General features: G+C 35.3%; 2 protein-coding genes across 13 annotated transcripts in view; one reads left to right on the forward strand and one right to left on the reverse strand.

The window, feature by feature from the left end:
- The window catches only part of LOC125670094 (NADH dehydrogenase [ubiquinone] iron-sulfur protein 6, mitochondrial), a 67,034-nt gene extending 52,181 nt beyond the window's left edge, over positions 1 to 14,853 (reverse strand). Inside the window, exons 1-2 of the mRNA XM_056162657.1 lie at positions 14,781 to 14,853; positions 1,354 to 1,518 (exon numbers count right to left, since the gene is read on the reverse strand). The gene's annotated coding sequence lies outside the window, so the exon portion shown is untranslated. The remainder of the gene's footprint in view (positions 1 to 1,353; positions 1,519 to 14,780) is intronic.
- Positions 1 to 21,425, forward strand: part of LOC125670090 (uncharacterized) — a 675,065-nt gene that overhangs the window by 631,113 nt on the left and 22,527 nt on the right. For 2 of the 12 annotated variants that reach the window (XM_048905041.2, XM_048905049.2), the window contains exon 1: positions 14,931 to 17,525. The exons of 4 other annotated variants lie outside the window; for them this stretch is intronic. The gene's annotated coding sequence lies outside the window, so the exon portion shown is untranslated. Of the gene's footprint in view, positions 1 to 12,545; positions 12,743 to 14,930; positions 20,924 to 21,425 lie in introns of those variants that run through there. 6 more of the 12 variants (XM_056162652.1, XM_048905046.2, XM_056162651.1 and 3 more) reach the window with 6 other exon arrangements.

Genomic DNA, 21,425 nt, shown 5'->3' on the forward strand with positions numbered 1-21,425 from the left:
AAGACCGAGAGTAAGCACATAGACTGACTTCCTTTAGAATACAATTTATTTTCACGATTTCATTCTCAACGCAGAAAAAAAAAATCTTTTTATAAAATTCATTACATTTGATGTATCAAATACCACAAAACTGTTTAAGAGATATACGATCTCCCCAGCTCTCTCTCTCTCTCTCTCTCTCTCTCTCTCTCTCTCTCTCTCTCTCTCTCTCTCTGTGTGTGTGTGTGTAAGGTAAATATTATTCAAAGTCATTCAATCGTGAACCTTAAAGGTTATAACTTTAAAAAAAAGAAGCCAGATTAAGAAAAGATTTCCTGGAAACAGACAAATGAAATGTGTCACTACGTTTGCACGTGGTGAAGAATAGCAGACTCGGGTGTCTTTGCTTTTAAAAAAGTCAAATCTACGCTATTATATTGTTATTCAAATTTCGTGAAAAATTCATCTGAAAATAATAAAGCTAAATTTTCTTGTTTGGACACAAATTTCACGACATCGACACGGAACATCTGTAACTAGGTATGTTGCAGGCAGACTATATTTGTATCGACATGATAATCAATTGCTCCAAATGTGCTTAATTTTATTTAAATGAATCTTTTTAAAATATATATATATATTTATCGTGCTTAAAAAAGTCTTTATTAAACATTGCTGTGACGTAATTCCTTTGTTCGTTCAGTCTAAGAATGGTTGTTCGATATTAATGGGCAGTCTTATAGTAATTGTAATATAAAACCGTCTCAGAACTGGTATATCTCAACATCTGACCGTCTCAGGTATATCAACAAGTCAACAAATGGCATTTAAATGACAATGTTTAAACTAGGATATATCGTACAGCTCTGTCTGGGGAGGAAAATATCAGTTTTCGGCACTAATTAAAATCAGATCCTAAGATACGCTCACAATCCCTACAATAGGATCTGACATAATCTCATAGGGGTCAATGTCAGTATGACCTTTCGCTTGGAATGTTCATCCCAAACTTCCTTGATGTGAACACCGACGACTTCATAGGCCGCTGATTGGCTAACATAAAGTTCAAATGAACATGACCCCTAGCCGAGTTATGTCAGATCTTCTTGCGCAGAGTATACGGCTCGGACCTAAGAAGTCTGATTTTTAATTGGATTGTAACTGGCCTCGAACTGAATTCGGCATATATCCAATACTTATTTTAGACTATTGTATAGCTTAAATTGTTCGTAAATTTTAGTATCAAACTTATGATAATGATATATGATAATTGGTATAAGTGCACATACACTTATTTTTCCATCTCAACAATTCTAATGATACGTATTTAATCATGTTCTGTTTTTTAATAGATAACAGTTAAAACTAAGTTACCTGTAATTGTCCGATAATGAAAAAAACCTCTCCATTCAGGTATTCTAAACTTACAGGGCGGCATTAGGTAATTCCCGAAAGTTATTGGGCGGTGTTAGGTAATTCCGAAAACTTATTGGGCAGTGTTGGGTAATTCCGAAAACTTACTGGTCGATGACAGGTAAACTGAAAATAAAAGAAACAAACAGAAACATATAAAAATCACAGAACTACCCGAACTCAAGAATCTTTCATTACGGTCATTATCTCTTTTTATTTTAAGATTTACAAATCGTATCCCTTGGTCACAATGTTTACATCAGAATATTATTTACAATGTGTTATCATGGTTATAATCCAACAGACAACTAACTCCACACTGAGTATCTGTTGTCAATTTACATGCGCGTTTCAGATATCAAAATTCTTTGCAAACAATGCTTAGTGCCTATAGTCGCCGTCATGTCCGTCCGTCCATCCGAGCTTATACCTACTAACTATTTCATTAGAAATTAATATACCGGTAATTGGTCACAAATGTTCTTTGAGATAAGTACTTTTGGATCAGGTTTTTTGAAAGGTCAAGGTCACTCAGAACATATAAATGTTCTCATTTCAACAGGGTTTATTATATACATAAGTTTCCATCTCCTAAAGGTCATTTTCAAAGATCAACATCACTCAGTATATACCTTACAGGGGCGGATCCAGGAACGGAGGGCGCCACTTTATAAGGCATGGGGTCTGGGGGCCGCCTTGAGGCCCCCAGTGGGTCCAAGGCGAAGTCCTGGTGGGGGGGGGGGGCAGGGGGTGATGCCCCCGGAAGCTCCTGGATTTTACAGATTTTATAGGGCTTGAAATATGTCTCTTAATTAAGTCATATCTACTATTTTCTATCATTTTTGATATGGTGAAATTAGTAAAATGATGCAAATTTTAAGGGGTTTTGGAAAAACTTAAGTTCTCCCAATAAAGTAATGCAAGAAATCGAAAGATTTTGTCATTTATTTCTCCGGGAGTGGAAGAAAATATTACTTCTATTATTGTTTAGTGCATTTTTCTAAAAAAGATACATTTACCACGATTTACCTTAAATTTGAAAATTTTAGTGGGGGGGTGGGGGGGGCGCCGGCTGCGTCCCCCTTAAATCCGCCACTGCCTTATATATGAAAACGAATCCTTCATTTCGACAATATTTCAACAGATATTGATATCATTGTGAGAGTTAATCGTCATATGAAGTGTAGTTCAATGTTAAGGTTAGATGCATTTCAGAGAGCATCCATCAGTTTTACTGACATTCTTGTTAACAAGGACTTGATGTTATATAATTCATGTAAACAAAAACCTTGTCTACATAACAAAGAATTGTAAGCGCTGTACAAATGCAACACACATGTAACTGAACAACCGAGATTTTAGTTAATCATCACAAAATTTAAAAATACTTTAAATATTAAAGTGTTTAAATATTGAAAAAAATAATTTTCCTGGCTCAGCCCCTTGAAAGGTTTAAGGAATCTCCCCCTGCGTTCGTCATCTTGACGGGCTTCATCTATTACCTCATCAGATACATGTGACTTTATAGCATTCTGACCCTGGCTAACTATCTGACCCTATACATTCAGAATATCACTAACCACATTGCCCAGATTTGGACTTTCATTGTTATCCTTAAACTCTGAGCAAGAAAACTGCTCTCTCCATCAAAGGAAGAGATGTTGATATGGCTTAATGCTGAAATTGAATGAATATAAAATCTATGTGCGCGCACATGCTTGAAAGCCTTTAGAACTGTCCACTAAGTACTAACAAAAGACAATAGTTGTGAATGTTGGTGCATTTAAGAATAATGTACATGAGAAAGTAGACACAGGCAACGGCATCACTGTCAGCAGGTCTGTCATCCTCACACTGTCACCACAAAACCTCCAGGGAGTATGCTGGCCTATAGCGTCACACTTCCCTCACGTATTTTCAAATATGAAATTTATTTCTGAATTTGATTTTTTTTTTTCACCGTGTATTCCACTGACGAAGTTATCTGGTTGTATTCTGGGATTATCCGTGTAACAGGGCTGTTGTAGTCAACTCTGCATCGTTTGCTGAGTCATCGGTTTTTCTCAAACACAAATCAGACAACTGAGGAATTGCATGCCAGCTGTTAGATATAGAGCTGATAAAAATATACGAAATATTGAGAAAACAGCGAGGAGCAAAGTATGTTTAATATGTAGCCGAAATGTTCCCTCCATGTTGCTGAATATATAAATCCTTGATTGCAGGCAACTAGCAAATACTTGGAAACCGATAAATGGTTTAATGATATATTCTAGGTAAACTTGAATACATTAACCATGTAATGGGAGACGCTTCATACCTGACTGACTTTTACGGATGATAGGAAGAATGATTTTGTTATAGGATTTTAATAGGAATACAGAAATTTTATCAGAATTTTACAAATTCCTACAGGAAAAAAAATCTTATGGGAAAAATATAGAGACCCTGCAAGAATTTTAATTGTCCCCGCTTCAGATTAAGCGAGAGGTATTAATGTGTGTCACTTTCATCCGTCCGTCTGTGTGCACTGATAGTTCTAACACCGTTTGGGCTTTAGTAATGAAAATTCACGTGATAAGCTGTATATCTATAGGATGACCCCTATAAGTGAGAGGGTTCAAAGTCACGAGGCCACAAACGGTTTCCGAATTATATTTCAATTATCTTAAAATGATCAGGACTTTTGATGCTCTTTGATTGGTGCAGGTGATCTTTTCGGGTGTAGTTCAGCTCAATATTAATTTTGGGAGGTTTATTAGGGATACCCCTATACCATAGATTTGCTGACGTTTTATCGACCCATCAAATTGCCTGTTTTAATTCATGTATCGAATGCCGTTAATGGGTTTACCAAACTTTGCTAATTAATGGTTAAATGATTATCAACTCCAATGTAAAAATTGAGAACACATTTTATTACTGTCATACGGTTTCTACGTTTTGACTGTTAAAATATTGTTTTAATTTCTTATAATGCACATTATTTTATTTGTTGAAGAAATAAAAAATGAATATGGGGAAAATTGTCAAATTACTGATCCCACTTCTGGTATGTTTGCCCTACTCTTATTTTTTTTAATTCTCTATAGGAATTATGGGATTGATCACTGTCCGCTTGTCTTCTTTATAGGAATTATGGGATTGATCACTGTCCGCTGTCTTCTCTATAGGAATTATGGGATTGATCACTGTTCGCTGTCTTCTCTATAGGAATTATGGGATTGATCACTGTCCGCTTGTCTTCTTTATAGGAATTATGGGATTGATCACTGTCTGCTGTCTTCTCTATAGGAATTATGGGATTGATCACTGTCCGCTTGTCTTCTCTATAGGAATTATGGGATTGATCACTGTCCGCTTGTCTTCTCTATAGGAATTATGGGATTGATCACTGTCCGCTTGTCTTCTCTATAGGAATTATGGGATTGATCACTGTCCGCTTGTCTTCTCTATAGGAATTATGGGATTGATCACTGTCTGCTTGTCTTCTTTATAGGAATTATGGGATTGATCACTGTCCGCTTGTCTTCTCTATAGGAATTATCAATCTCTACCCAGAGTTGTCGTTCCTTGCTTAGATTGAGGAATTATGGGATTGATCACTGTCCGCTTGTCTTCTCTATAGGAATTATGGGATTGATCACTGTCTGCTTGTCTTCTTTATAGGAATTATGGGATTGATCACTGTCCGCTTGTCTTCTCTATAGGAATTATCAATCTCTACCCAGAGTTGTCGTTCCTTGCTTAGATTGAGGAATTATGGGATTGATCACTGTCCGCTTGTCTTCTCTATAGGAATTATGGGATTGATCACTGTCCGCTTGTCTTCTCTATAGGAATTATCAATCTCTACCCAGAGTTGTCGTTCCTTGCTTAGATTGAGGAATTATGGGATTGATCACTGTCCGCTTGTCTTCTCTATAGGAATTATGGGATTGATCACTGTCCGTTGTCTTCTCTATAGGAATTATGGGATTGATCACTGTCCACTTGTCTTCTCTATAGGAATTATGGGATTGATCACTGTACGCTGTCTTTACAGTATCTCGCTTGTTTCTCTGCATATCTAACAGGAAAATTAAAATGCAAAGAGTATTTTTTTTAAAATTCCCTATGGAATTTTGTTATGATCCTTATTCCTTTTGGGAAATTAATTCATTTTCCCTTCGATTTTTTCCAAAGTTTATTTCCTTACCTGTCAGGTACGTGACACCTGTAACAAAGACCACAGATCAATGGTGGGTACCGATTTACCAGTTAGTAGACATGTCCAAGAATAGGACTATCTTTTTATGCTATCGTAATCAGAGTTTCGGGGCATGTAGAATTTGGTCTGTCTGTATGTCTGTCTGCAAAAAACTTTAACCCTGGCCATAACTTTTGAACACTTAGTGCTATATAAGGGCTTTCTTATTTCACACGTGTATTTCTAGTGAAAAGTCCTTTCTTTTTGGTACAAGAATTACTATGCTAACTTATGAGAACATTACTGTTTGACAAACACATCTTGTTTTCTGTTTTTGTTTTTCTCCAGAAATTAACTTTATCACCAGTACTTCCCATGTATTACTCGAAGAAAATACTTTTGACCTCTATTTGACCCCCTTCCAAACATATATAGTGTAAGGCGTCGTTAGAAATTGTCGATTTCTTCAACAATGTGTTATAAAATGATGTCAACTGTGTCACAGTGGGGAGGGGAAGGAGTGTTTTGGAGGAAACAGAAAATTACAGAAGAAAATTTGTCTGAATAAAACTTTGATACTATATTTAACTTTTGTACCTGGTACTTCGCTTTACTACGGAAATAAACTTTTAACATACAAGAATATACAGTAAAACATGGTTACAGCAAGCACGCTTATAATGAATTCACGCTTACAGCAATGTAATTGTCATTCGCAGAGGTTTTAAATCATATTACTATGAAATTAATGGATTAAACGAGTTACGTTTATAGCGAATCAGAATTCTTCGTCCTCAGCACTTCGCTATAAGCGTCTTTTACTGTATTTTGATCAAGTTTATTGACGTTATTAATGATATATTTTAGTAGAGAAAATGTTTCAATAAGATAAATTCACTATACTCAAACTTTGATTTTCCAATGCATGTAATAAATATGATATTACATTCAATAACTACGTGTTTTCGTGTATAATATCAAACTATAATTGACTGGAGTCTACTATATCGTTTTATACATGTATCAAGGGAGAGGGCATTGAAAATTGATAAAATGTGACATTCTAAACCCCACGACCTCTATACACACTAAGACACACACACACACACACACACACACACACACACACACACACACACACACACAGAGAGAGAGAGAGAGAGAGAGAGAGAGAGAGAGAGAGAGAGAGAGAGAGAGAGAGAGAAAAATTACTCTAAACACTTATTTGAAATATTTCAACCCTATCAACGGTCTAATCAATACTGTTTATGAAATAAACACGACTGAAGAAGACCAGTAACCCAGTCGAAATAGTTTAAAAGGTGTTTAGAGTTTGTATATTTTTAATTATATAAATCAAGAGAGTGGTCAGCTGTAAGGCGTCTGTTTCATGGATTTCTGTAAGTTTGTTATCAATAATCACTAAACGAAGTTCACCACAACGAGACTTCATCAGCTGTGCACAAAGAGCTCATGAATGCTAGACACTCTGCCGTTTAGCTGCGAGGATTCTTTATCGTGTCATCGTGAACCGCGGGGCACTGGATCTGGGTTGCTAAGGCGCATCATTAGTAAGAGGACGAATGATTGTGGGTCTACATTTAGGAAACATTAGTTTATCTGGTCTCATCGTATTCAATGTAGCTAGCTGGAGTACTTGTAAATATTCAGTGTTCAATTTTGTGTGAAGTTCACTGTTTAGCACGTGCGGTTAGTAGCTAGGGTGCCAGTATTTTCTTCTAGCCAAAAGTTATCTTTATTGAATATAAAGGTTCATTTCACACATCAATATATTTAATATTTTCATTTTCAATGTTCTTTATCAATCGTAATGGTAGCGATGTAATGCAGATGTAAAAAATGCGCGAATGAAACTGGATAATTTTAATGGTTGGGAATTCTGACGAAAAAAAGCAGAATGTAAAACATAAGAAATTTATTTCATTTCTGAAAATACATGAAGCCATGAACTGCAATGCTTCACTCCCGCATGCTTTTCATGAAGCGCCATTACTTCACGAAGTGTGTCGACGTGAGGCCTCTAGTTCATTTCAGACGAAGTGAATTATCCGTGACATGATCCTCCATTATACAACACACTGTGTCAATATCCTACTAAAACTTTCTGTTTAAAATGCCGCACAAGATAGGGATTACGTAATATGAATGAATACCACGGAGTACAGCCCCACTGATTGCATAATAAAATGCACATAGCACTGACAGACGTATAAACACTGTCCACGCGGTCACGGGCGCGGTGCACGCATTAGTCGGTATAAGCTGTACTGGCTGCTACGTGAGGGAAACACATGGAAACTCCATCAGCCTTATAATTCTTACTTCTTCGCTAATTTGCATTTTTAGCAAGATTATCTTATATAATTGTAATGCAGAACCAAAATTAATGCATACTCCGATCTTGCAAGCGATAAGCTTCTCAATCACGGATCTGGTTTGGATTATTAGTATTATGGCGGCATAAAGTAGGATCAGCAAAGCCGATTATGCAGAAATTCTACGCCATGTTTCCTTTACTAGTTTCTATAACCTCAATTATGGTCCATAAAATACAAATAAGCTAGACGTTTATTTCTTACAGCTCCTAGCATTTTTTTAATTTAACTCATATTTATGTCAAATTGATGACCGACCAGTCCGGCCGCAGTAGGTCAGTGGTACAGCGTTCGCTTCGTGATAGGGAGATCGTGAGCTGTGTCGTGCTCAAACCGAAGATGTGAACCATAGGTGGTAGTGATTGTTCCTTCTCCAAACGGAGTGAGAGTCGCGGGTCTTACGGATATTACCTTTAAGGAGATCCCTTGTCGCGGCGTTAGTATGATAAAAAAAAAACCTCACTGCTATGGATCAAATCGTCATGCATAGGTAAATATTTTTGGCACTTAATCTACAGCTAGTAAAATATTCTCGATGGGTCATAAAATATAGAAACTTATCAAACAATTAATTTAAATTGAATGGTCAGTAGATTTATCCAAGAAATATGACGTATTCAGAAAGCATACGATCTTCATTAACAAAACATAAGTAAAAGTACACACCACGTGATGATAATGTTATAAACATACCACGTGAGGATAATGTTAGATACATACCACGTGAGGATAATGTTAGAAACATACCACGTGAGGATAATGTTATAAACAAACCACGTGATGATAATGTTATAAACATACCACGTGATGATAATGTTATAAACAAACCAGTGAGGATAATGTTAGATACATACCACGTGATGATAATGTTAGAAACATACCACGTGAGGATAATGTTAGAAACATATCACGTGAGGACAATGTTATAAACATACCACTTGAGGATAATATTAAAAACATACCACTTGAGGAGAATGTTAGAAACATACCATGTGAGGACAATGTTAGAAACATACCACGTGAGGATAATGTTATAAACATACCACGTGATGATGATAATGTTAGAAACATACCACGTGATGATAATGTTATAAACATACCACTTGAGGATAATATTAAAAACATACCACGTGAGGACAATGTTATAAACATACCACGTGAGGATACTGTCAGAAAATATTTGGAAACTGCTACTTCTATTATTTGTAATTGTTTGGGGATCATATTAATAAGCTGTTCATAACATCAATTATCTTTCTGAATTTGATACCAGCTATCTTTCCTGGTTTTTATCTCATTTGACCGTTGGATAACCTATAACAATTAATCAGATCACATTGTCCCTTTGCATGCAGGACATCCAAAAGCATGATTTTAAAGAAGTTCATCTTATGAATCTGCATATGATACAAAATGATATATCAAAATTACACGTTTGCCAAAACCTTTTTAAATGATACTTGCACTCATGTTCACATCAAAGGAAACAAAAAACAAAACAAAGAAACTGAAAATATCTAAACAGATACACATGAGATAAACATGCTGAAGTTTATGGATAAACAGGTCTAAAGTTTAAGGATCAATAGGTTTAAATTCAAGGAGAAACAGGTTTATGTTTAAGGAGAAACAGGTTTAATTTTACGGATAAACAAGTTTAAGTTTACGATATTTTAGACAAGAAGACCTTAAAATGACCAACAAAAAAAAAGGGTGAATTCCACGTAAGCGCCGAGCATAGGCCTAAATTTTGCAGCCCTTCACCGGCAATGGTGACGTCTCTATATGAGTGAAAAATTCTCAAGCGGGACGTTAAACAATATACACGTACAACCAACCAATCACGTCTTGATTAATATAAACAATCCATACACGAATCAAAGGACTGGAAAGATTTTAGCCATGTTTCCTGGGATTTACAATGATCGCATAGATTGATTGTATCTTGTTTAACATCCCTCGAGAGAATTTTTCACTCATATATAGAGACGTCACCAAGACCAGTGAAGGGCTTCAAATTCAGGCCTATGATTGGCGCTTAATGCCATTGAGCAGTGAGGGTTCTTTAGCGTGCCACACCTACTGTGACACGGGACATCTGTTTTAAAGGTCAGCTTTTACCCGTGAAATTCACACCTGATGCCGAGCGTCACTACCTGTTTTAACGACTTAGGTATGTCGTTGTCGGACCTTCCGCATGAGGGACAAACGCTCTACCTCTAGACCACCGCGGCAGTTAATTTGCAACGAAATCGTTTGTCTGTAATTTTGATATAAAGATACTGTATTGTTCATGTAAAAACAAGATACTTATGGACGCACGCGTCAAAAATCGGCCGTAAACCGTTTGGCGTAATCTAATACAGGTCTTGTCTCCTAAAGAAGAACTTTCATAGTGTGTGAGGGGGAGGGGGCGTGCATGTGTAAAACAAAACTGAATCAAATATATTTTTAAAAGTTTGTCAAAGACAAAGTATGCATACCCTGTTTCATGACAAATTAAAAATATATACAAAAACATGAGAACATTTTTGACAATGTACATATCCCGGCCTTTGTTTGAGATTACATGTGACATGTTCAGTGTGACATGTCACCAGTCATCAGTATTGATATATTCATGCCAGTTCTATCAGAGTCTTCAATACTCTTAAAGTTTTCATCATAAATATTACAAACAAGTTAAGATTGCGAACAGTGACTAATCTCATAAATCCTATTAAGAATACAAAATTAAGAGAAGGGCAAACACTGGTCTCTTAACAAACCAGAATCTTTTGACATTCTCATTAAGGTACCTCAAACTCAGATGGGCTGGACAACAATAATGACAGTACTTTGTTTTAACGTCAGGATACAAACGATTATATTGATGATACATATAAGATTAGATCAATATCGAGAAGTCGGTGTTACTTGTATTTCTTTTCCATAAGAGCCAAACATATTCTATATTTACATTCCCAACTGTTTTCTCCGTGATAATCCTCTAAAGCTCCAATGTGTTAATTTCTCCATATACTACATTAACATGTAAATTTCTCACTTGCATACAAATCAGCAACTCGTGGTGATATCAGTGGGTGGAGACAATGAAATTAACATGGGTGTCAATTTTATATCAAATATAGATATAAGCAATTTCTGTCTAGTTTTTGGGATTGTGAGGTGATTATCTACAATGGAAAACGTATTTTAAAATTTCACATACCCCCCTAAAAAAAAACTAGATAATGATTCCTTAAAGAAAATTTTTAAAATTTTGTGTCAACTTAGTATCAACATTTAGAAGAATGATACTTCACACAACAAATAGAGATTTAATATCAAATGATAATTTTGTGATCTCTCATCCAATATACCGGTACTACATTAATATTTTATGTTGGGGGTAGGATCGTAGTGACGATTTCAACTTAAAAGTGGTAGTTTAGGGGGCAAGTTATTTCCAATAACAAATAGTACAGGATATTTTTTTCGGTAAGAAAAAGTGCCCCCCCCCCCCCCCCCCCTTACTCCTGGTACTACGTGACCTGTATAACAATGGAAAACGACGTGTTAATTTTGCATCCCCCAATAGAAAATGATTTGTACAATCGACATCGTACCCTCGTGCAATCGACATCATGCCCACGTGCAATCGACATCGTAACCCACGTGCAATCGACATCGTGTCATTGCCTACGTAGTACTTATCGCACCATCGTGTCATAGCGGCGATGTCCCAGAACGATGGATTACGTGACAGCTAGCTATAGGATTCCATACGCGATTTTAACTGTTTAAAACGTAATTGATAATACAAAGAATGATTTTAGTTTGTCAACCTAAGTATGTCAATATCTCGCTATTTCTGAAACAGTTTGCATGTGCAATTTGGAAAGCCGATATTTAGATATTAAAGTAATTCCACCCTCCTGTGATGTCATCAGATTTTGCAAAATGAATGATTTATTTAGATTTATGCATGATAGGAACATAAATTTTGTTGGAGTCTTTTCCTATAGTTATTGTGAAAAATCTTGTTAAGAATAAAATATTTCAAAAGTCTAAGTTATAGATAAATAATCAATGATACGTTTCAAAATATTGAATCCAAGGGCAATACCTCTGTTTCTATTGATTTCCTTACAAGGTCTATTATGCGATAGATTTCCTTTATTTTTACAAACATTTTGTATATTTTTGTGAAGATACAGTTTCATGAAATTGTAATGAATGCTACTATATCGTCATAACCAGTTTGTATGGAATTTTGATAACGCTGTTAAAGGAAAATTGCAATTTTCTGATGGTGATATATGATTCTGTTTGTGTACGTCTCGCATCTTAAAAAGTGTGATGACCTATATATTTTATTTGATAATTTGTTAGTTTTCACTGAAATGAATGGAAATAAATACACATTTTAAACTTGTATCAGATAAAACTGCGAATATGGAGTTACCTTAACCATTTTTTAAGCAAGCTTAATGATTCAACGCCAAAATGAGGCTAGACCAGAACAACGAAGCTAGTTTTAAAATTTTCTACTTTCGATTTAAAAATGTGTTATTATTGGTTAACAACAGAAGTGGACCTGATTCTATGTGGGTATAGTTGATTTATAATGACTGTGTGTGGGGAATACTGATGTAGATAAGAGCGGAGAACTGGTAATGTGATAATGTGTTGTTAAGTTTGGGGTTTCTTCTTCTATTTTTGAATTTCGTGGAAAGGGATTTAACGCTCGGTCACACATGTATCATTAAATGCGCAGGAAAAGGTAGGTTTTCTTTAATTTATCCGCCATTTTACCTTAGGCTTATTAACTAATGATAAAGCCTCAAGTTTGATGAGGCCGTTTTAAGTTTTATAGTTTGCATATCATGTGCACATAGATCATACACTTGGGTTTTATAACGTTTAAAGGTTAAGGAAAGTTTCTCGTACGTCATAAATCATATCAGTTTATCAACGAGATAACTAACTATTGACAAGTGTTTTTTTTTTTAATCTATTGATGAATTTGAATACGCTAGATTAATCTCTTTGGGGTAAGCAAATAATGATTTCGCATGCCTCACAAGCAACTTGCTGTAAAGTCGATCAAATTTCAGACTGAACATATTTTTAATAGTACATGTACTTATCGTTTTGGAAAACTTCTTGCTAAATCTTCTTTTGGGGAACCACAGAGGTGAAAAATTCATTTCAATATGCAAGCACCTTCATATAGTATACATATAGATTGAATCTTCAAGTTTGTGCACACCGTATTTAGCAGGAACTGGATCAGGGTTACAGAATTATTAAATAAATATTTTAGAAAACTCTATAAAAATCCGGTTCTGATACAACGTATTATATTGACGTGCGAGCTTTCCCATGTAATGCATGTATGTTCAAGGTATAATCCCATGGTTCTTGGCGGAATCTCAAGATAGGATTAAAACTTTACATTAGGTATAAATTTGAAAATTATTTTGAGATTATTTTCAAAACCAAGAGGATACAATATGTTTAATTAATGCTCTTTTTCACACAATGATCCCTGGATTTAGGGAGGGGTCGCAGGTCACCGGGGAGGGGGGGTTAACATAAGAATATACAAATATAGGTAGATTTCCTAAATAATCATTTACTCAAGAATGCATTCAACTGACATATTAGTATGTGTTGTAAATTCCATTCATTCACACTATGGTCCATGTGATCGGGATGGAGGTCATAATTGCGGTAATGCAACGACTCTAGTGAGCAATAGCGACGAAGGAGTTGATCACGTGATTGGAACATCTGACCCAGTAAAAAGATCGATGTGAAAGTCAGTGTTCATTTTAAAAGAAATAAATTTTGAAAAGTCATGAGGAAATGGCTATCATCACAATCTGTAGAGTTTAAGGTAAATCGTGGTTTCTTGTTTAGAAAATGTTCTCAGCGATAAAAAAAGCAATAATTTCTTCCACTTCCGGAGAAATAAATGACAAAATATTTTGATTTCTTAAATAACTTATTTTTTTTCCAAAAACCCATAAAATTTGTGTCATTTTATTAATTTCACCTTATTAAAAATGATAGAAAATACAAAAAATGTAGTACAAATAACTAAATAGGAGACATATTTCAAGCCCTTTTAAATCTGTAAAATCCAGGAGCTTCGCCCCCTGGGCCCCCACCAGGGCTTCGCCATGTATCCACTGGAGGCCTCACGGCGGCCCCAGACCCCCTGCCTCTTAAAGTGGCACCCCCGTAACCGCAATTCCTGGATCCGCCCTGGAGAAGGCACACCATTGGAAAAGTAAATATTTCGTAATATTCACAATTTTATAATGATGATGATATAGGTTTAATTTGAGGCAGTACAGTTGGATAGGATTGTCAGTTTTATGAAGGTAAAAGGGGGAAAATACCCAACAAATTGTGTTTTCCAGCACCGTTCTTCTAATCATGCTTCAATAAAGAGCTACTTAATTTGATACCATGTCTATAGTGTGTAACCGATGCGTTGATCTATAGGAGTTGTGGTGTTGGTCGGCTATGGAATATTATTGTGACCTCTCGCTTTGAATCTTACCGAAGCGAAAAGGTGTTTGTGTATTCAACACCTCCCCGTGCGGTTATTGCGTTAAAACCCCGTCATGATTACAAAGTAGAAAAATATAAAGATAGTTATATAATAATAAGCAGTATACTGAATATGAAAAATAAGCAACGCGCACGTTTCGCTTGAAATAGGTTTTAAATATCTAATGTTTATCTCTTATATGATACAAAGTTCTGAGGAGTGAGAGACAGACAGATACAAACAACGGATAAATTACCTCATATGTACGTGCTTTAACATATTTAGAATTTGGTGCAGTTTAAGCTCTCTTGCTTCATCGCCAATCCGCTGAAATTTGAATCCCGCTAAAATACGTACACGTTCAGTAATCCCGGTTAATATGCTGTGCTGATGCACTTTTTCACACATGCATTGTATATGAAAAACGTCCCGTGCTTTGGCAAGATTTTGAAATCCGATGATCCTCCACATTTATATCGAAATTTCTTGTTACGTAATTTATGAAAAGAAAAATTTCCCCAATTAAATCCACTGATCCATGCCTTGGAGATATGGTCTACTAAATTAATAACGCTAATAATGTAAGCCTTTGATAGGCTACCAGACTCCTTCACAGGTAGTCCTTATGCAATTTCAAAGATGTTTCGATAAACATTTATTTTAGTTTACATAATGATAAGACTTTGATAAGTTTAATAACATTTTGCAATGCTGTATTATCAGAAGGTGATTTTTTGTTTGCTTCCAGCGTTTAACAACTTTTACAGTTATGTATCAAATCACTCATCTAAGCTACTCTCATCTAATGTTATAGACATAGGCTTGAACATATTTTTCGTTTGATGTATAGATTGTTTCTAAGTGAAAAGGTGAGGATACCAAACAGTGATCAATCTCATAACTCCTATAAGGAATACAAAATAGAGAGTTGGGTAAACACAGACCCCTGTGGGTATCCATATATAGTAAATCTCACTGTTTTATAATTACAATGAAGATTAGATTATACCTGAAAATGAAATCCTTTCGATTATAATTTCAATCTTTGACTCAATACATGAAGATAACTAACAGTGATCAATCTCATAAGTTCTACAGAGAATACAAAATTAAGGGAAAGGCAAACAGGGACCCCTGGACCAATAGGAGGATTAAGAATCCCCTGTCGACCGGTCACACCCATCATGAGCCCTATACATTGATTTGGTAAACGGAGTAATCCGTAGTCAACAGCAGTATGTAAAGAACGGCCTAATAATTGGTATGAAACACGCCAGACAGCATCTAACCCAGTGATAGCTTGTATTTGCAAATTAGATTATTATAACGATCATTTGCGAAATGCTGACTTAAAAGGAGACAACTGAAACCCCTGTAGAATCCACCCATGTGTTAGTAGCCTCCCTTCATTAAGAAGTTGATGCTACGCAGAACATGCTCTTGCGTATTGAATCAACTGAGAGGCATACACTCCATGTGCCGGTGATAGTGGAATATCGCTAAACAAACGTAGGAAGTTGACGATGGAGAAACTGAAGTAATTCTGTCGTGAAGTTGTGTTGTTAGTTTGCCGTTGACATCTATTCTGAATTTTGGCCAAGGTCGCTACACATTTAGTTCAACGTCGCTACACGGTTGGATTAAGGTTGTTACACATTTTGGTCGATGTCACTATATGCATGCGTATTAAGGTATTCAATGTATAATGACAATATTTGATATCTAATAAATGGATGGTGGAATATTTGTAATCTTGGTATCATTTTGAATGAACCGTTTTCCTGTGTGGTAGGGCAACTTTAACACTAGATTGTTGATGGACCATCAAATAAAAATAATCCACCATAGGAATTTTCAAAATTTTGTTTACTGCCTGATTTATTTCATCTAGATTTTAACATTATCGTATTTGTGAAAAACATGTTTTATTACAATATTTTAAAAACAAATTATATTTTCATAATTATCTCTTGGTAGAAAGTTACATATACTTTCTTTTTATGAAAATATGAAATAAAATTAATCATTGACCATACACATTTTTAGAAAATTAGATTTTTCTTATTTTTACAAGCAACTCTTCCAAAAAGTATTAAGTGCAAAAAGGCCAGCTTCTAATCATTTACCAGTCATGTGAATTTCATCTGCTTCACTTTCATCATTATTTAACAATAAACTTTTATGCTGATCTAAATCCTTCAAAATTGTTCATTATCCTTTCATTATACATGGAATACCTTAAAGCAAAATTGATCCAAAGATTGAATTAGCCTTTATCCTACACTATTAGACGGAATCTCATGAAATTCCACCTATTGGTCACATTTCAATGGCACTTAGTTTATCATGTTAATTATTTATTTTGTGAAATGTAATCCTTCTTCTTTGCACATGGTTTACATTCACAATGATTGCCAGTGACCGACTACAGATTCTTAAAAAAGATTATTCCCACACTCGTTTTGAACGGAATCTCTTTCAACATGTTTTTATTTCTAGTTTTTGGTTTGTTTTTTGTTTGTTTGTTTTTTTCTTCTTTTTTTGTTTTTGTTTACTGTTCTACAGACTTGCAGCAACAAGCAACAGCGAAACATGACAATTTCAAACTAAATACATTAATGGCAACTTCATTAGAGGTATTGCATAGACAGCACCGAAACAGTTTTAATAATCCGCCGAATAAATGACCGTCAAAGATTCAACGAGACACCGTCCACTATACATCTTATAATGATGTCTATATATACACTCTAAAACCGCTTCACCAGTCTTCAGTTTTTCGGAGATCTGAAAAGGCTCACAATTCCTGTGTTTGATAAAAAGCGTCTGGAATTCTCAAAGAATCAGGCGCAATAATGATGGTCTGGGAATTCCCTTTTGGCAAACTGACACGTGATAAAAATTTGCAGCCATCATTTTTATTCAGTTTCGGTATTTTTATTTCTCAACTGGATGTACTACGCTCGCATTCATAAACTCACATGGACAAAATGCTAATTATGTAAGTATATTGAATTTCTTGTAATTCAGAATAAGCCATATCTGCTTGAAATTGATATCAAGTGTTTTTTTAAAGTCATATTTTGTTTAAAAGACATATTCAGGGAACCGTTTTCCTGTGTGGTAGAGCAACTTTAACACTAGATTGTTTGTTTGAAACAAATTTAGATTTAAAAGATTTGTAAATGGATAAACTCAAAACATTCAGCTGGGTTTCTTTTCCCCCCGAGTCTTTCAATTTTGAGAAGAGATACTACATTGTGATTAAATCGTTAGGGAATAGAATGTTTGTTACTTTTAATCATAACTTTGTGTCAATGATAATGCATGGCTTTTTAAAAGTCTTTAGACCGAGTTCAGTATTGACCCAGACGTTTGTTTTCATTCCGGCACTTCGATCAATATCAACTCGTTCAAGGACAAAGTTGTCGGTGTGCCTAGAACTTTGTGAAAATCAAAAACAGATATCTACTGAGATCGGTGTCAAAATTGTTGAACATTATACGCTTGCAAAATGAGATTGGTGGATAGTCCTTGTATGACTGCCAGTACACGTGACTTTTTATTGCACTCGATACGTAAACATGCATTATATGAATTTCATGTTAAATTCCTAGATTTACATCTGCAATGACACAAAAACACAATAAATAGTCGGCTTCATCAAGTTCATGTATTAATCCACGCTTCCAATGTTTTATAAACCCATAATGCAAACGGCCCCGGCATTTGTTCCTTATATAGATCTACATTACATTTTGTTAAAGTTGTTTTTGTTAAGGTGATACACTTTTGTACATAATATCAGCTCTTATCGAGAAATGTAAAGCACGTACATTGAAACAAAATAGTATCACCACTAACAAATGTAAATATTATAGATAACACATATATATGTAGTATAGATACACATTAGTTTTGATTAATTGAAGAGCTGATATCGAGAACCTGATTTTAATAAGATATAATTTATCGCGTGCCAATAAATACACTGTGAGTACACGACCTTCCAATTGCATTCATAGTTTGAATTAAGAACACGTGTTACAAACAAATTATTGGATGAGTGGGTTGATTTCGAAGTAGTTTAAGCAATTAATACAACTTTGGGCAGTACAACCTATCAGCATTTATACGATAAATAAATATAGATATCTTAACAATGTAACAAGAAGATAAATAAATATAAATATCTTTGGCTTATATTGTGGTTACACGAGTAATTAGTACAACAATTAAATTCCTAAAATCTTGAAATAGATAAATGTCAAATTCACAATGAACGTTTAGAAGTGAGAAACTAGATTTGTAAACTATAGTTTAGAGAATGGGAAGCATAGTTTATGTAAACCGACAGTAATGGATTATAAGTTGCATGTATTGTTGTCTAAAACTCGTCTTTGATTTCAATTGAACAGATCACTAGATGTATACAGGCTAGGGACGATAAACCATTACAATGTTAAACTTTATTTAACTACCAATAATTAATTGAAGTTTAAAGCTTTATTTAATTAGTCAATTAATCTTTTTTCGTTATAGATACCAATTACACACTCTGAGTGATACGAAATATTCATTTTTTTTTTTTATTCGTTCACTATAATTAAGAACTATACGATGTATATGGACACGTAGATAGAAACTATAGTTTTGCATCAATGTTTTAGTTGATTAGTTAACCAAATGGTTGCGCGGAGTAAAATATAATCATGTTTGATCATGACCAGTTGTAACATTATGAAACCTGGTTAAGTATATTTATATAAGTATATTTATATTTTATGTCAAAATCACATAAAAAGAGCGGTCCTTCAAATGAGACCGCAAAACCCGAGGTCCCGTGTCACAGCAGGTGTGGCACGATAAAGATGCATTGCGAGAGGGTATATAGTAACGGGACTATTCGGGGGGGGGGGGGGGGGGGGGTCCGAAGGGTATGGGGGGATGTGTGTGTAACACTGAACTCGCACACTACAGTTCGATTGATATTAGATAGGGGCCTACTTCACATGTAACTTCGTTATCAAGAGAGGAAGAACCCTATTGATTTTGGGGTCAAACGATCGAAGTGACCATGGTCATTACAGGTCTTCATAGGAAAGGGTTGTGGACACTTTAGAGGGCATATGTTGTTGTGTTTTGTTTTTTTCAATTATAATTTTTTGCTCTTCACATGTAACTTAATATCAAGAGAAGAAAACTCATTGATTTTTGGCGTCAAAAGGTCGAGGTCATTACGGGACATTATGGAAAAAGCTTGTGGACAGGGACATATCCCGCCTTGTGGATCAGCCTCGTTCTACTTACTAGTATCCCAGTCCGGTCTCCAATCATCTTACTCTTGTGTAAGTCTCCATGTTAATTAATTTTAATGTCATATCTGCTCTCTTTCATACTTGTCTTTAAAACGTCAGAACACGAAGTTATGTAACTATCGCAGAGAGCAGTCAGTTACCCTCGGTAATATAGGAAACTGCCTGTCTTCATTTGGTGAACAGAAAAACAGTTATATAGATCGGCTCAACTGTCTTCAATGCTATACATATACTCAAATTAGTCTACCTAGTTTATTACTACTATATATATATCATTGGTGCGTGGAAAATTCTCGAAAGGGGTGTAAAACCATAAACCAAAAAAAAAAAAAAAAAATGAAAATCTTATCAAATTAATCAATGTCATCGTCACAAACCATGCCTATTGTCCACAGGCACTTGTTTCTGTAAATGACTTATGACCTGTTATTAGTATACAGAGGTCATAAGTCATTTACAGAAACAAGTGCCTGTGCTGTTGTCTCCGTTTGAACACACTACGTCATAGGTAGATTAGGTACTCCAGGACGCACGTGGCTAGCAACGGTAATCAACGAAAACATGTCAAAATGTTGAGACACTTGTTCTGCAAAGAAAAATGTGAAAAATACCCAAGCACAGAAGCGGGTTCAGGGTGTGTGTGTATAATTTATATGTGGAATCTTATAATGCACGAGGGGTCGCGGAATCCGTTATTCGGAATACCCCTTCTGACTAATAAATTTGAAATATGACACTTTGGTGACTTGTTTAACTATAAATAGATAGTCTCAGATATACATTACAGTGTTGTATGATTGAATGCATATTGTTTAACGTACCTCTCGGAAATCTGCATGCAGTGTTGTGAAATACAGGTACATTTGCATGCACATCATAGGTCTGTACTTGTAGGCATGCACAGTGCATCACCCCAAGTTTTCTTCACTTTCAGGCGACATCCGGGAATTCCGAAATTAGAATAATTTCCCAATCTATATATATATCTTCCGGATTTCCAGCGTTATCCCCCGCGTTAATAGTTATGTTTCTGTTCAAAACTTTCATTTACTCTGTTCACATGGAATGTTACTGTCATAAAGTAAGTATTAGATCTATACATTTCAACATTGAGCTAATATTCGGTAGAAATCGTCTTTTTATCGATGAGGGTGATGTCACCTGGGGGTTGTTTTGGTCACCGGCACGACTGTTAGTGTTACCGTATTATGTAATACATTGTCTAGACGTTGCACTATTTATATATAGTGCAGTTACTGAAGATCTATACAATCTAAAGGCGTTTGATCTTGATCACTTGAATGTACTGTAAACACACGTGTACCAACGGTAGCCGCGTTCATTTATTTAGGTCATCGCTGGGGTAGTTTATTAAAGTGCTTTTTCGTCATTCAATATTGCATGGCTGAAAATTTTGGATTACTTAGTCATAACCTGTGTTTGGTTTTTGTTGTTGTTGTTTTATTCATAGAATTATATCTGAATAGATGTTTGGTGGCGGACTTCCCTAAATTTTTGACACGTGTTCCACTCTCGACATGCGGTCTTGCTGTCTAATGGTCAGATTAAATTGAGACGATAAA

Source organism: Ostrea edulis, chromosome 4 (assembly GCF_947568905.1).
Source record: "Ostrea edulis chromosome 4, xbOstEdul1.1, whole genome shotgun sequence".
Taxonomy (NCBI): Eukaryota; Metazoa; Mollusca; class Bivalvia; order Ostreida; family Ostreidae; genus Ostrea; species Ostrea edulis.